Source organism: Protopterus annectens, chromosome 9.part0 (genome assembly GCF_019279795.1).
Source record: "Protopterus annectens isolate FY-2018-M chromosome 9.part0, PAN1.0, whole genome shotgun sequence".
Classification (NCBI taxonomy): Eukaryota; Metazoa; Chordata; order Ceratodontiformes; family Protopteridae; genus Protopterus; species Protopterus annectens.
The window spans coordinates 515741328-515757269 of NC_056743.1; positions in this window are offsets into that span (position 1 = coordinate 515741328).

Genomic DNA, 15942 nt, shown 5'->3' on the forward strand with positions numbered 1-15942 from the left:
AAAAAGTTAGGTACATTCTACAAAACTTAAACAGAAACATAACTGATTTTCCTCATATATTTGTGTTGCCCCTGAAATGTCTATTTTCAAACACTAAGTAGAAAAACTAAACAAACAGCAAGGGAGATTTTGCTTTCTCTGTCACTTCTCCACTTATATACTGTACAAGCATGGGAATGTCAGTCCCATAAGCATGTGCAGTACACAACAGTATAGCAAAGGCAAAGTGGAAGAAGAAAAAAGTTCCCTTATACAAATGCATTATTTCAGAAAGGTAAGTGATTTCTTTATTAAATAGTATAATAGCAACAATCTAGTCTTGTTATTGGGTATATCAGGATTTACAAACAGTTGACTTTGTTTAATCACACAGCCTTCACCCTTGTGATAAAACCACACCAACTGTGGGTAAATCCTGTCTGCACAGTCGTGGATTATTGCATAATCATTTATGAAATAATTTATTTTAGATTTGTTTGTTTGAGGTTGCTAATCTTGACCCATTTCCTTCAGTTTCTTCACAAATCCTTCATGCCTTTGCATTTATTTTACATATTATTGTAGGAATATTCATAATATTGTAGCTGTATTGGTGAATTGCAAAGCATAATTTCTGTTGATCTAGTGTATTTGCCTATATGGCCTGGGTCATGGCTGAAAATGATTTTTGGGCCAGCCTACTTAACTAGTTAACAAAGGTTAAATGAATAAAAACACACGTTTGGATACAATTATCAAGCAGGCTTATTTCATGAGTGGTTCTCCATATGCTCCCTCCTTTTCTTGTTAAGTTATTACTGTCGTCTAAGATTTAGTTGAGGAATATTATATATCAAACTGGTAAATGTCCAAATTGTAAATGTAACTTGACTAAATTAAATGGCTAACATTAAAGGAACTGTTTGCTAACATGAACTTTGTTTTTTTCAAATGCGCTATAATTTATTATGCAACATAACAGAATATAAGAAGTTTGCCGACAATCCACTGTGAATCAGTCAGCAACATCTGACATTCATTTTAGAAAGGCATGAAAAACTAAGTTTGCATACTAAAAAATATGTTGAGAAATTGTTTCATGTAAATCCGTGGGCCGCCTTTTTATTGTCTTCCTAGAAAACTACACAAAGACCCTAATTCAACATCCATGAGACAGACTGTCTTGCCAGTAAGTGGGACACTGGAGAGGAGTGGAGCATGTCAGTGATACATTTTTATGACTCAAGATTCTATTTCATCTCTCTTCCTAAAAGGACAATAGACAAAATGTCACACTCTATGGCCTCACAATTCAATATTTTTTTTATTCTGGCTTTTTCATCCAGACAGCTGTCCCAGGGCGCAATGTCCTTAGCAATCTCTACCAGCCACTCCAGTCTGCTCACACAGTTATAACAACATTTTCCTACATAAGTGAGGATCCTAAGTTCAACTTGGTTAGCATGTTGTCTAAAATCCAAATGGGGGCAGTTGTTGCTTTAAGCCTATCCCAAATAGCTCCCTTCTCCTAGGTGTGCACCCTGGCAACCTCTGTGGGTTGTTGCAGTGGGCAGATTGTGTCAATGTTGCCCTCATTTCCACAAGATGCTGAAGCTGGCATGCTTCCTTATATCTCAGCTGTAGCACATCACTTAGGGCTTCTCAGCCTCTGTTACAAAGCTCTTTAGTTTTGGCTTTGCAGTTCAGGAGTAGCTTGGCATGTAAATAAGATATTTTAAAGCCATACAAGAAGAATATAAATCTACAAACTATTCATATGGTGTATTCAATTGTATAATGAATTTTTTAAATATAAAGAAAGAGGCCATTTTTGTTATTTAATCCCTGCAACAACTTCAATTTAGCATTATACTTTGATATATGTGGACTGTTTTACATTTAGCAATGTCATTGCTGAATTAATTCTATAATGTTTAAAACTTTGTAAATAGTTTTATTTTAGACCATAGCTGTACACTGATCTGTGTGACCAACAGAGAATGAAATGTTGCTAAATGATATGATGATTATTTTATGAGCATTACAGAATTAATTTAAAAACACGGAGTCCCATTACTAGGTGTGTGTGTTACCTACTTAGAACCTTGTTTATTCTTTTATCTCTTGAAGGGGTAATAATAAAATTTTTCTTTCATGTCAAAATAGGAAATTTCTAGGCATCGTTATCAAATACCCTTTTATCCTTCAATTGTCAAGTACTACACTACTGGGGAAAAAGTCGCCAGTTAAAGACGTGAGGACACAATAGTCAATAAAACGTTAATGCACAGAATATCCTGAAAAATTTATAGGACTTGGGCACAGTAGGATGTCTATTTTGGCTTGTCTTATGCATTTAAGTAAGGTATATTTGTTTAATTTTTTTCTTTTTTTTTATAAAGCCAAGTTTGTTGATATTTATATATTACTTAAGACTGACATTTTTAATTTGCTGGTTTGATATTGGTTTGTACCTTTTTACACCTATTAATAAACCAGTCCTGTTTTTGGAGTCTTGCAGACTAGTTGATAGTAAAAGGAATTTATTTTTTCACTTTAGCTAATGTTTTTCCTCACATCTAGCTGCTGACCATTATATGAAAACACACTCTGTCAGATTATTTTCATATGTTACAAATGTAGAATGTGCTCATGTTCGGTTTAGTTTATTTTATAAGTAGTTACAGCTGTTGGCTTGCAGCTCAGATGCCCAGTGAAACCCTTCATTGTAAGTGATTTATATATATTTGATTAAGATGTGTTATCTTTTCAGAATTTTGTTACAGTATACAACAATTAAAATGATAAAAGGCACTTTATTTAATCTTACTATTAGGTTTTGTGTATTCTTATTCTTTGCAGTGGACTATACCTAGTATTTTTGTCTTGTTTTTTAAATTTTAAAGTGACTGTCTAAGTGACAAGTAACCTTATTGCTTATTCATAGAATGTAGAGCTGTATATAGACATATATTTTAATTACATTTGCTTTTTATTTATTTGTTAACTGGATAAAGCCAGTAGGAACAAAGCCATTTTCATGGGTAACCCAGAGCACAATATAGTTATGTGATTTGTTTTTAGTCACAGCATTTTTAATTTATTTAAACTTCTGATATGAGATTTAATTTAAAATGTTTTGTGTGCCTTCCATCTGAAAAAAAAAATAGGTGGGAACTTATGTTTCCAAAAGACTTGTAGATTTCTTTTATTTATTATTGACAGCTGTCTGTGTGTTTTCTCGTAGATTAAAGTATGTTGTTGTGTCTTTCGGCTTTTCCTGGTTAGGGGTCGCCACAGCAGATCTCCTGTCCAGTAATGATTGACAGTAGATTTTTATGTGCCGAGTTGCCAGCTCTGACGCACCCAGCATGCCGATGTATGTCTCCACACAGAAAACGTCGGTCTGGCTGAATCGAACAGGACAATGTCATACTATTGTGAGAAGTGTCATACTGCTTCTACTGCACCACCACATAGAATGAGATTAGATTAGTATATGAAGTGATATTCACTTGTGTGGTATTTAACAGTGACAAGTAATGAGGAAGAGATGAATTAGCCATGACGAGTGTTCACATCACATGACCAGTAGGAGGGAAGTAACCAGGAAGTGTCACTCAGACAGATGGTAGGGTAAGAGGAGGAAGAGATGAATTAGCCATGCCGAATGTTCATATCACATGGTCAGCAGGAGGGAAGTAACCAGGAAGCGTCACTCAGACAGATGGTAGGGTAAGAGGAGGAAGAGATGAATTAGCCATGATGAGTGTTCACATCACATGACCAGCAGGAGGGAAGTAACCAGGAAGAGTCACTCAGACAGATGGTAGGGTAAGAGGAGGAAGAGATGAATTGGGGCCATGATGTTCACGTCCACGCCCAGCAGGAAGCAGGAGAGAAGCAACACTCAGAGTCACCTGTGACAGATGAGAGGGGGAGAGGAGGAAGAGATGAATTAGCCATGGAGTGTTCACATCACATGACCAGCAGGAGGGAAGTAACCAGAAAGAGTCACTTAGACAGATGGTAGGGTAAGAGGAGGAAGAGCTGAATTAGCCATGCTGAGTGTTCATATCACATGGCCAGCAGGAGGGAAGTAACCAGGAAGAGTCACTTAGACAGATGGTAGGGTAAGAGGAGGAAGAGATGAATTAGCCATGATGAGTATTCACATCACATGGCCAGCAGGAGGACATTACGACATCAGTGTGATGGCAGTGAAGATGATGTTGGTAAGTACAGGCTCACACAGCATGTGACTACTAAGAAGAGATTTAAGAAACTTGGTTACAGTTTTAGCTTTGTTTTGTTGTTGTTCATGTACATAAAGCTGACCAGCTTTATCACATTGTGGACTGTTTTTGCTTTGGTAGCAGAGTTAAAGCAGTACTTTAAGATATAGGCCAAAAAGCCCACCATGTACCAATCATCCCCACCTTTCTTTACTAAAGTTAAGACAACAGACAACAGTTTTAAAAATACAAGACATCTCCAGACATACCTTAGTTAACTAAAATATGATTTTTTTAATAGGTGCAATTAGAGATTACAATAATGGAACAAGGTGTTTTAGTTGTGCTTATAATACTGAAGATTCAGACAGAAGGTGTTTATTTCATATACTAATGTTTAGCATGTGATGGAACCATGTAGTGATGTAATGCATTTTATGCTGAAATATATGTACGATAACAGAATTGTTTGTTAATTTGAGAATTTCGTAATAAAAGTCAGTACTCATTTTGACAAGCACCACATAATCTTTAACATTCATCTCAATTATCACTTCAGCCACATGTGATCTTATTCAGCACCTCATCTTAAAGACAAATACAGTGATACTTGCTTAAACTTGGTAAGATGTGGGAAGAGGTGTAATGAGGGCTGTCACGAAGAGACTGTGTGGACACAAATTGCATTGCATTGCTTTTATTAGAGGAGATAATCCAAGTGATAACAGAGATGGGCAGGGAGGTGGCAGAAAGATACCAGGAAAGGTGGATGGAGATAATATTCTCAGAAATGTTGACTGTATTGAAGTATGCTTTTAGGACATTACTCAGTTTAAGATTAGACAGTTTGTAGATAAATTAAAGATAAGTTAGTGCAATACAACTAGGATTTGCAGTATGTAGTGAGGGAAAAACATTCTTATGGTATATTTAGAAAGAAAGTCAGAAAAGAGAATTAGCAGTAAGGAAGTGAGTTATAAGGAATATGAAGGTATTCATTCACATTTAGGGATACAGGTTAGCCTGGTTTTGAGCAAATAAAAGAGACAGATTTTAGCTAGGAAGTCTTTCAGATTGGTTTTGAAAGATGGGAGGGTGGGTATAGACCTAATGGATACAGGTAAGGAGTTCCAGTCCTTAGCAACCTTGTACGAGTATAAACCATGCTCAGCTGATTAGCTAGTTTTATAGACAGACAGGAGTTTTTGGTCACTGGACTGCAATGACCAAGTGGGAACAGAGTTGTTTTGAATGTTTTTTTAGTGCTTGGATGCTGGATAATTTTATAGGTGGCAAGAAGTTCTGTATATGATAGCTGATGTGGCAATTCTAACCAATTTAGGCTTTTCAGTGCTATACAGTGGTGGGCTTTGAAAGGGGTATGTGCTGCATATTTAGCAACTTTGGTGTAGCATTGTTCAAGTTTCAATTTTTGTGAAGTCTGGAGGTTAGTAAGGGTAGGAGCACCATAAAGAAGACTGGGGAGGAGATAAGTAGTAGCACATGCAGGTTTATTTCCATTGGTGAGAGTCTTTGGCTCTATAAAGCATCCCTAGTTTTTGATGAGTTTTTCCTATGCAGTTTTGTATATGCTGGTCAAATGTAAGATCATCATCCACTATCACCCCTAATAGTTTGCTATGAGAAGTGACTTTGATGGTTGTATTATCAAGAGAGAGGACTTTAAATTTAGCTTTTTCATAAAAGAAGGATATCTGTTGAAGTCCCAACCATTCACAAAACTTTTTTTCTCTAATTATGACTATGTAATACTTCCCACCCATTTTACATCATGTGCAAACTTGACTTAATATGAAAAACCTTTTTACGACAGTGCTCAATGTCTTTGTGCTACCTAATCTACTTTTTACTCATTGCCTTTATTTTTATATTTTACCTTCTTTCTCTTGCTTCTTGTGTATACTGTAAAATACTGTCCATGTTTTTAATTTCTATGAAATAATGAAATATATCCAGTTTTTATTACTGGTGTTGTACAGTATTACATTCATCATTACTATAATTTTCTTAGCTATATGTTAATTTGTAACCCAGAACTTTTCCTCCAGGATTTCACTACAAAGGGTCTATCAGCTCAGCTTGATCAACCCAGCTAATGAATGTAATTAAATAATCAAATAAGATAAATCTAGGCACCAGTGTAGCTAGGTAGAAAATGAGTGACATAGTTGCGTATTACTGAATGTTGTGTTTCTGAATAAATTATAACTATAAAGGGCATATTACTGTGTAACCCTACAATATCTGTAACGAGCGACTTATTAATGTTAGTTACACCATGTTTCAACTACGTTGTAACTAAAATAATCATATACTGGGTGATATGCTTGATTATTGCAATGGCATATTGGCTTGATATAAATGTTGTGATTGAGTACTAGTATATGAAAAGAACATACACTGCTAATTATCCTACAATAATTGTAATGGGTAAAGTGAAATGTTTGCTATTTAAACTTAACATAAACAGTGCTACAATAATTATAAAGAGGACCTGCTACTGTATTTCTTTGTAAATAAGACCTAACCAGAGAATAAGGCCTAGCATGGTTTTCCAGGGTGGTCATGATATAAGCCCCACCCCAAAAATAAGCCCCAGTTAAGATCATCAGCAACACATGACGGATATGTTGAATTATAAAATATTATTATTGACACCCATTGACTGAGGTTATCATACTTTGCTCACCATTTTTGGACCATTCGGACACCCAACTTCTTCTCTTTGCAGAAAGACATAAGATTCTTTCCTGGGAGTCCTCCACAATTCTTACTGTAACCCTAATCATCACTCTCACTTGACGGTTGAGATCCCTAGCCCATAAACACTGGCAGGTGTACTTTGATCTGTCAAAGTACAGACAATGTGCGTAAAATACATGCACTTGATAATGAACGGCTGTGATTGTGCCTTCTCTTCTTAAATGGCACTATTTTGTGTTGCCACTCCTGTGTCATAAATCTTCAATTAACCCCCCCTCCCCCGACAAGATGAGTGCACAAAGAAAGAGCTAGTCAGTCAAGTACAAGAAAGGAATAATGGAGGACTCCCGGGGAAAGAATCTGATGGCTTTCTGCAAAGAGAAGAAGTTTGATCTCTGAATGGTCTGAAAATGGCATGCAGCATACGATAACCTCAGTCAACAGGCCAACGAGGGAAATGCTAAGAAGTACAAGTGTGGATCAGGTCAGCAACCATTATTCCCTGAGCTGGAAGACATAATCTGTGAATGGATTGCTAACAGGAGAGCTAAGGCTTTGGTTGTGCACAGGGCTGATATTCAAGCATTTGTCCTTGCAATGGTACCACAGTTAGAAATATCCCCAGAAGAATTCAAAACATCACAACATTGGGTGAATGGCTTCCTTCAGTGATATGAACTGTGTCTAAGAAGATCAACAACACTGTTCAAGCTGGAAGAACCTGAAGTTATTAAATGTGCACTTGCATTCAAGTCCTTTGTTATTGGCATTGACTTTTCTAAATACAAACTCTCCAACATGATTGTTATGGATGAAACTGCAGTGTTTATCGGCCAAGGATCTTAAACAACAGTTGCTCAGAGGGGTGCCTTGTCAATCGACATTCCCTCCACTGGTTACAAGAGTGCACATTTTACCTGTATTTTGGCAATTCATCTAGATGGAAATTAAACCCCATCTTTAATCATTAGTAAGGGCAAGAAAGATAAGACTGAATGTGTTTCAGGCATTTACATTCTTGAAACTGAAAAAGCCTGGTGCACACAAGCAGCTATAAGGAAGTGGGTTGATGTAATGCTGCCACTTGTTTTGCAAGGTGTTGAAAGAGGTCTGCTAGTCTGGGATTCAGCCAGCACTCACCTTGCTAAAGAAATGAAATTCCTTGCACAGAGAAGAATAGATCAAATAATGATTCCTGCAGGAATGACTGCCTATCTCCAGACTCTTGATACTGCAATAAACAAGCCATTCAATGACCATTTGCATGTGGAACTCAATGACTACATTGAAAATAGAATGGAGAGAAATCAGCATTGAAACTTTGTGAAGCCTAGCCTGGTCGTGACTTGGGTGAAAAACTCATGGTATAAAATCACTGACAGCTGTGTTGCCAATGCACTACAAGCAGGCTACTTGGAAAAGCAGTGCTCATTTAAGGAGAGCTCTATTGCTAGGCATGTCAAATTGAGGCCAATTGTTCTACAGGAAATGGAGTCACAAGAAATTCAGGCCGAAATTCGGGGGTTGGACACTTATGACAATGTTCCAGAAGAAGATGACATGACTGCATTTGAATAACTGTGAAAGCAAAGGTGCAGAGATTCTAAAGTTGAAATGTTTGCTGCACTGTTTATGCAGAATTCTCACACAACTAACGCGTTACTTAGAACTGTTGTCCAGTAACAGAAAGGTACAAAATAAATGTCAATTTGTGTACATGAATAAATGTCAATTTTTGTACATGAATAAATGTTGATTTGTGTTCATTAATAAATGTCGATTTTTGTACACGAATAAATGAATAAAGGTAGATTGTTGTACGGTGCAGGTAAATAAAGCATTCCCTGATAATAAGCCCTAATGCGTGTTTTGTCGGGGGAAAGAGTATAAGACCCTGTCTTATTTTCAGGTAAATATGGTAGCTGTTATCTATACTACATGTTGATTACCTGATAACTGAAATAAGCTCTTACTGTAGCGACATACTGGCTTGTTATGAACACTGTGAAAATTGCAATGGGTTGAGATAAATGTATGCTGATAATATTTCACAACCAGAGCCACCCACAGTAAAGCATATGTACTCCAATGCTATTTCTTGTTACATAATTGTTTGTTGTGTTAAATGTTACTTAGAAGTTTAGTGCATTGAATATTTGTATGCTTAAAGGCTTGCTACACTGTCCTAATCTCCACCTATATTTCTTTCTTTTTCCTTTCTAGGAAAACTACTCGACTCCCTAACCCAACTCAGCCCGCCCCCTTTGAAAAGCTTGCAATGCCAAGAGACTGCTGTTTGTAAACTACAGAATCCTCTTGCAGTCTAAATATTTTTTAATATAGTTCTGACACTAAAGGAGACAAGGTTAATACTTCTGTATTTATCTTGTCTAGGTTGAGTAAGTGTATTGTAGCGCACCACACGAGGGCACTGCAGCACTAGCGAAATCAGATTAGGCTTCCTAATAACCCTGCAGTTCAAATTTAAAAATAAGTGGGACAGCTTAAATTAAAAGGGCAGCTAAAGCTTAAAACTAATTGGGACAAACATATATCTAGGACAGAGTGATTACTTGAATCTTACCCACTTTCTCTGTACTACTTTTCTCACCAGAACAGCACATTGACATTGTTTCTGTAGTCTCGCAGCCTGGCTAAACCAGCTCCATTCGCCTCGCTGTGCTCGGCTCACTCGCTCCCCTACCCTACCCCCAATTCCCATACACCCCCACTACAACTACATTTATTCTCTCCCCTCCTCACCTGACCAACCCCTACACCAATCAACAACCTCAAATCACTCCACTCTAACCACACCCCCAACTAACCTCCCCACCTAATAAGCACACTAAGTACCTAGAATCCACCTCACCACACCCAGCCCAGTTCTTCAACCCACAATACTTCTAATACCCAAGGCCTACCTAGACAAATCATGCAAGGCATACTTCCACTCCTACTGTCACCACTCTAGCCTACACTACATCCATGCTCACTAACACACCATTAAATAATACCTTCCACATACATACTTTCACACACACACACACACACACACACACACACACACACACACACACACACACACACACACACACACTCACACAAATGTCATCTGCTTCACATTATTTAATGACAGCTCAATATTTCATCTATATAAAACACACACCACACGACTTTTCACAAGACAAATGTCTTGTAGATCTAATACAGAACTAGCACACTCAGTTAAACTCAAACTACTCCTCAGAAAATGGCTACTAATCTCAGGGGACATATACTCCAACCCAGGTCCATGCAATACCATACTCTCAAACAAACAGACATCAGACCTACTTATTATTAACCTTAATTCTAGAAGTATATCTAACAAACTACATGACTTACATGAATTTATAGCTCACTACTCCCCTGATATACTAACCATTACTGAGACCTGGCTAAAACCCAGCATCCAAAATGATGAAATTATCCCCTAGAATATAACATCCTAAGACTAGATAGAGGTGTTAGGAAGGGAGACAGAGTTGCAATTCTATTTAAAAACACACTTAACCACCAACCTCTGCAAACTCCTCTACCCAAATTTCTGAATGCTGAAACATTAGGCTCAGTTTTATTTCTAAACAACAAAAAGAGACCTAACATACTCTGTAGTTACATCCCTCCAGGAAACACCCCTCCCATAATCAAGGAAATCTTACAATGGACCAGAGGCAACCTGCCTCAGGAAACTATCTTATTAGGTGACCTAAATTGAGACTGGCTAGCCTGCAACTCTAACAACCCCTCTAACCATATTAACTTATTTTGCATTCTCACAATTCATACAAGAACCCCCAAGAGTGGACAGGAAATCTCAAAAACAATCAATTCTTGATTGGACTTTAGTAAGCTTCCCCAAACAAAATTACCAAGTGGGCTGTCTACCAGATGAGCTAAGTGATCACCTCCCCACATTCCTCCTTTCGAAATGTGTAAACATATCCAAACCCTTAATTTACAAGCAAATTAGGGATAAGCACAAACTAAACCTACAAGTTCTTAACAGTATGTTAAAACAATGTAACTGGCATCCACTACAAACTCTAGAATTAGACCAGGCAGTTGATTTCTTCAACAGTACTTTTACCAATGTCCTTAATACAGTCACTCCCATTAGAAAAATTAGAGCTAAAGCAAACTATGCGCATAGCTAGGTAGGAGCACAAGAGCTTTACTAAAGTCCAGAAATAAAGCTTGGAAGATCTGTAAAAAGAATAACACTAACCTAGACAAACAAAACTACCAACAACTTAGGAATCAGGTCAAAAAACAAACAGAACTTGATAAACAGAACTACTTCCTAGGTATCCAAGACAAACACTCCAAAAATTCTCTACTAAAACTCAGCAAAACTACGACTCCAGCTCCCAACACCAACACTAATAATGATGACATAGCTTCTCAATTTAATCATCACTTCACCAAATCTATTCTGTCATTATCTGCCCAACAATCCAAGAATAACTCTATATCCACCCCAACCACAAGTCACGATAATATATCTTCCTTTACTCTCTCTCCTGTACCAACTTCTGTAATTAAAAAACTACTCTTAAAACTGAAACCTATCACTCTTACAGCCGATGGTATACCCGCTAACTTCCTAAAAATAGCAGCTGAATCCTTAGCTTACCCTGTCTCAATTCTTATCAACCACTCCATACAGGAAGCATACATCCCTCAACCATGCAAAGTCTCATATAGTATCCCTCTTCACAAAGATGGCAACTCCTATGACCTATCAAACTGCTGCCCTATTGCTATCTTATCTACCCTATCTAAGCTCCTTGAGAAATGTATTCACACTCAAGTTATGCACTTCCTGAATTCACATAATCTCCTCTCCATCACACAGCATGGCTTCCGCCCAAACCATAGAACAACTACTGCACTTCTCTCTTTCACTAATCAGGTTAACCAACATAGAAACAACAACAATTTTGTATCAGCTATATTCTTAGACCTCTCCAAAGCATTTGACATGGTCTCTCATACCATACTATTAGACATGCTATCCTCCCTGTTCTTTGCCCCCTCTACTATTGCTTAGTTCAAAAACTATCTATCTGACAGGAAACAATTGGTCCAGTGGCAAGGTGTGCTATCACCTCTACTGCCAACTACTATAGGCGTACCACAAGGCTCAATATTGGGTCCAATACTATTCTCCATTTTCACCAACAAACTACACATCTCCACCCAGCATGCCTCACATACAGTATGCAGATGATTCGGCAGTAATCTGCTCAGCCCCATCCCTAACCACTGTACAATTTACCTAGGAATCCTTCATTTCCATGGAAAGATGGATTACTGATATCAAACTTATCCTAAACCCCAACAAGACAAAATTACTCCTATTTACCCCCAACGAATCTAAAACCACTCCTCTTTCCTTCACTATTGCCTCCAGTAATGGCACTGTAATTTCTCCCTCTCCCCATACTAAACTCCTTGGTGTAGAAATAGACAAAAATCTTCACTTTGATGTCCATATTTCTCAAATCATCAAAAAAGTACATAAAAATGGGAACTCTATACAAGCACAAAACTTCCTATCAAATCGAGCATTGATCACCCTAGCCCAAACCCACCTGTTGTCTACCCTGATGTATGCAGCACCAATTCAAACCCACATCAGGAAATTGGACTTAGACAAACTTGAGTCATGTTACAATAAAATTGCAAAATTTGCCAATAACTCTGTTTTTAGAGGCCATCACTTCCTCGCCCTAAAGGAACTACAGTGGCTAGAAATTCCTCAGTTACTTAGTTGCCACCAACTAGTTCTACAACATAATAAGGAATCCTCACAGACCTCTAGCAGTAAACCAACTACTAACCCAATACTCAGCAAATCATCCTCTCCATTCTACCAACAAAACTCTTCTCTGTATCTCTAATGCTAACAACACTGCAGGCAAAGCTCTATTGTCTCATTCCATAGCTAGAAAGTGGAATAATCTCCTCTAAAATATGCCTTCTGCATCATCTATAACACAGTTTAAAAACTCACTTAAGTGACATCTTATGGATTCCTCGCTCTGTCCTTGCATCACATAAATACTTACCTTCTCTCTTCCGCTCCTTCTTACCTTCCTGTCTACTACTACTTACTGTTTACATGCTACAGTGTGGAAACTCCTCAGCTGACTGCCATCTGGGGCCTAACTTTCTGCAATTTAAGCTTGCTTGGAACAAATCCATTGTAAATATATATTATTTCTTGTGTGATTTTTTTTTTTTTTTGCTTGTTTTATGACCTTTTGCAATTATTGTTTAACTAATGTGGAGCTTTTCCACCTGGGCCTTCGCTGTAAATGGACCTCATTCCAGTCAGACTTTCCCGGTCAACAAATGTAAGATAAATAAATAAAATAAAGTAAATGACATTGATGTTCAGCTGTTCCACATGTATGGCTGGCTTGGCCTAGTGTTTGATTGTATATCTCTTGCATGAAGTATCATGACAAGAAAGAGATCTTAGGGGTATGATGTATCTGAATATGGATTTTTAGTTTCTCTTAGTTTCCAAAGCTGTTATCTTTGCTGACACAATTTATTGGTTGATATGTTGGTCCACAATGTCTACATCCTCTGTTGAAGTTAATTTTGGGGGGAAATTATATTGGGAGGGAATTGTATACTTTTATTTGCCTTTATTATGATGTTTAGATAGATGTAGCTAAAATGAGACATTTAATGGAGGACATAATCACTGTATCGGGTCTATATTATGTGATCAAACAGTTTCCTCTTCGAGCACATAATCGACAAATATACATTGAATGCTGTAAACCAGGAACGGCTACGTCTGCAAATTTTTCCTTGGGAAAAAATTCACGTGGCCATTAAAAAAAAAAAAAGCAGCTTTGCCCACCACACCTTGAAACATGGGGGGAGCTGTGCCCCTCACACCCCCTAACTAAATATACCAACTCAAAGATTACTCTACATTGAAGAAAAGGGCAATTGCCGATAATGGTCAACTGAATTTTTTCCCCGAGGAAATAATTTGCGGACGTGGCCATTCGCGGTTTATTGCATTTGCTGTGTATTTGCCGATTATTATGTGTTAGAAGAGTAGACTCTCTGATCACATAATATAGACCCACTATATCTACTATGATTACAGTTACTGACACATACAGGAACCATTTAGACCTAATTATTTTTGAAGTGTTGCTTTTGTTGGCTATAGTGATCATGCCATCCTATTCAAAAATGCTATTTGTTATTTTGGTTATATGGCTTGTTTATTTGGAAGTATAAGTTGGATATTTGGTGAATGAAATGCATTTATAGTTACTAGTATAACTTATAATTGAGATGTCCCTTTTTGAAGATTGTGCTTTACATCCTATAAAAGTTGTAAATATTTATGGTGACTGAACATTACCTATAGTGTTACTTGTGATAGTCTATTCTATGTGCATAGATGCACAAGTTACATGTGTGAGTGTAATGGTTATGGTTAGTGGCTTTATGATGATGTTATTACCACTTGAGAGGAATAAGTTGATACTGGTGGATGAGCTGGTGGCAAATGGATTGACATAAAACTAATTGTGAGCAGATGGTTGGGGTAAATGAATTAGAACCACCCCTCCTACAGTGCAAAACAATCCTATTCATGTGCAAGATCTAATTGGTCAGGCAACATACCAGGCAAATTGTCACCTATATACCCCCAGGGAACAATACTGAAACTTTAGAAGCCATCTTAAATTGGATAGATAACAACTACCCACAAGAAACAGTAGTCCTGGGAGATGTTAACATTGATTGGAACAAATGCTCTGCACAGTCCAGTCCTATTTCCTTAAATCTCCATGGTTTCTCTCAGGTTATAACCACTACCACCAGACTAGGTAATAATAAACAAAAGGAAAGCATACTTGATTGGGTGCTCATCAGGAACACCCCAAAAATATACCGGGACTCTCCCCAATGATCTTAGTGATCATTTGCTTACTTACATTAGGAAAGATAACCCAACCAATGCTAGCTTACCAGTCTATAGAACAGTCAGAAACAAAAAAAAATTTGATCCTCTAAAATTTAACATGGCACTCAAACACTGTAACTGGTCAACATTGAAATCCCTTCCCCTAGACGAGGCAGTCTCACATTTTAATCAAACATTCCTTACCCTACTTGACTCTCATGCCCCCAAAAGGGTATCCAGAATTAAAACTCACATAGCACCTTGGCTAACCTCAGAATCCAAAACCAAAATAACTAATAGGGACAAAGCATGGAACAAATGGCGTACTACCAAGTTACCACTAGATAGGATCATCTTCCAGCAAATGAGGAATGAAACCAAAAAGGCCACCACCCAAGATAAGAAAAACTACTTTCACCACCTACAAAACAAAACCAAAAGAACCCTCAAAATTCTGGGCAGGATTGAACAAACTTCTCCAACCAGGAAAATCCACCACTCCTACCCTGAAACTCTATCTGATAAGAACCAAGAAGAAATAGCTAACAACTTTAATACCTTCTTCACGAAACAATTCAGTTACTAGCTAACCAACTACCTACCCCTCTACCACACCTAACACTATGACACCTAACTCTCCACTATCCTTTAACCTCCAACCCATATCCACTGCCTTCATCCGGTCCTGTTTCAGAAAACTAAAACCAACTACCCTCTCAGCAGACCTTCTACCTGCAGAATACCTGCAAATTGCTGCATATTTCAATATTAATTAATAGAACCATTACCGAGTCTACTATCCCAGCAATCTGGAAAATATCTTACGTCATTCCTCTTCATAAAGGAGGAACATCCACCGAACTCTCTAACTATAGACCAATTGCTATACTATCACCACTTGCCAAAATCATGGAAAAGTGTGTGCATAACCAACTCATGTCCTACCTCACCCAAAACAAGCTACTAACTGATTGTCAGCATGGATTTAGACCCAACCATAGCACAACTACT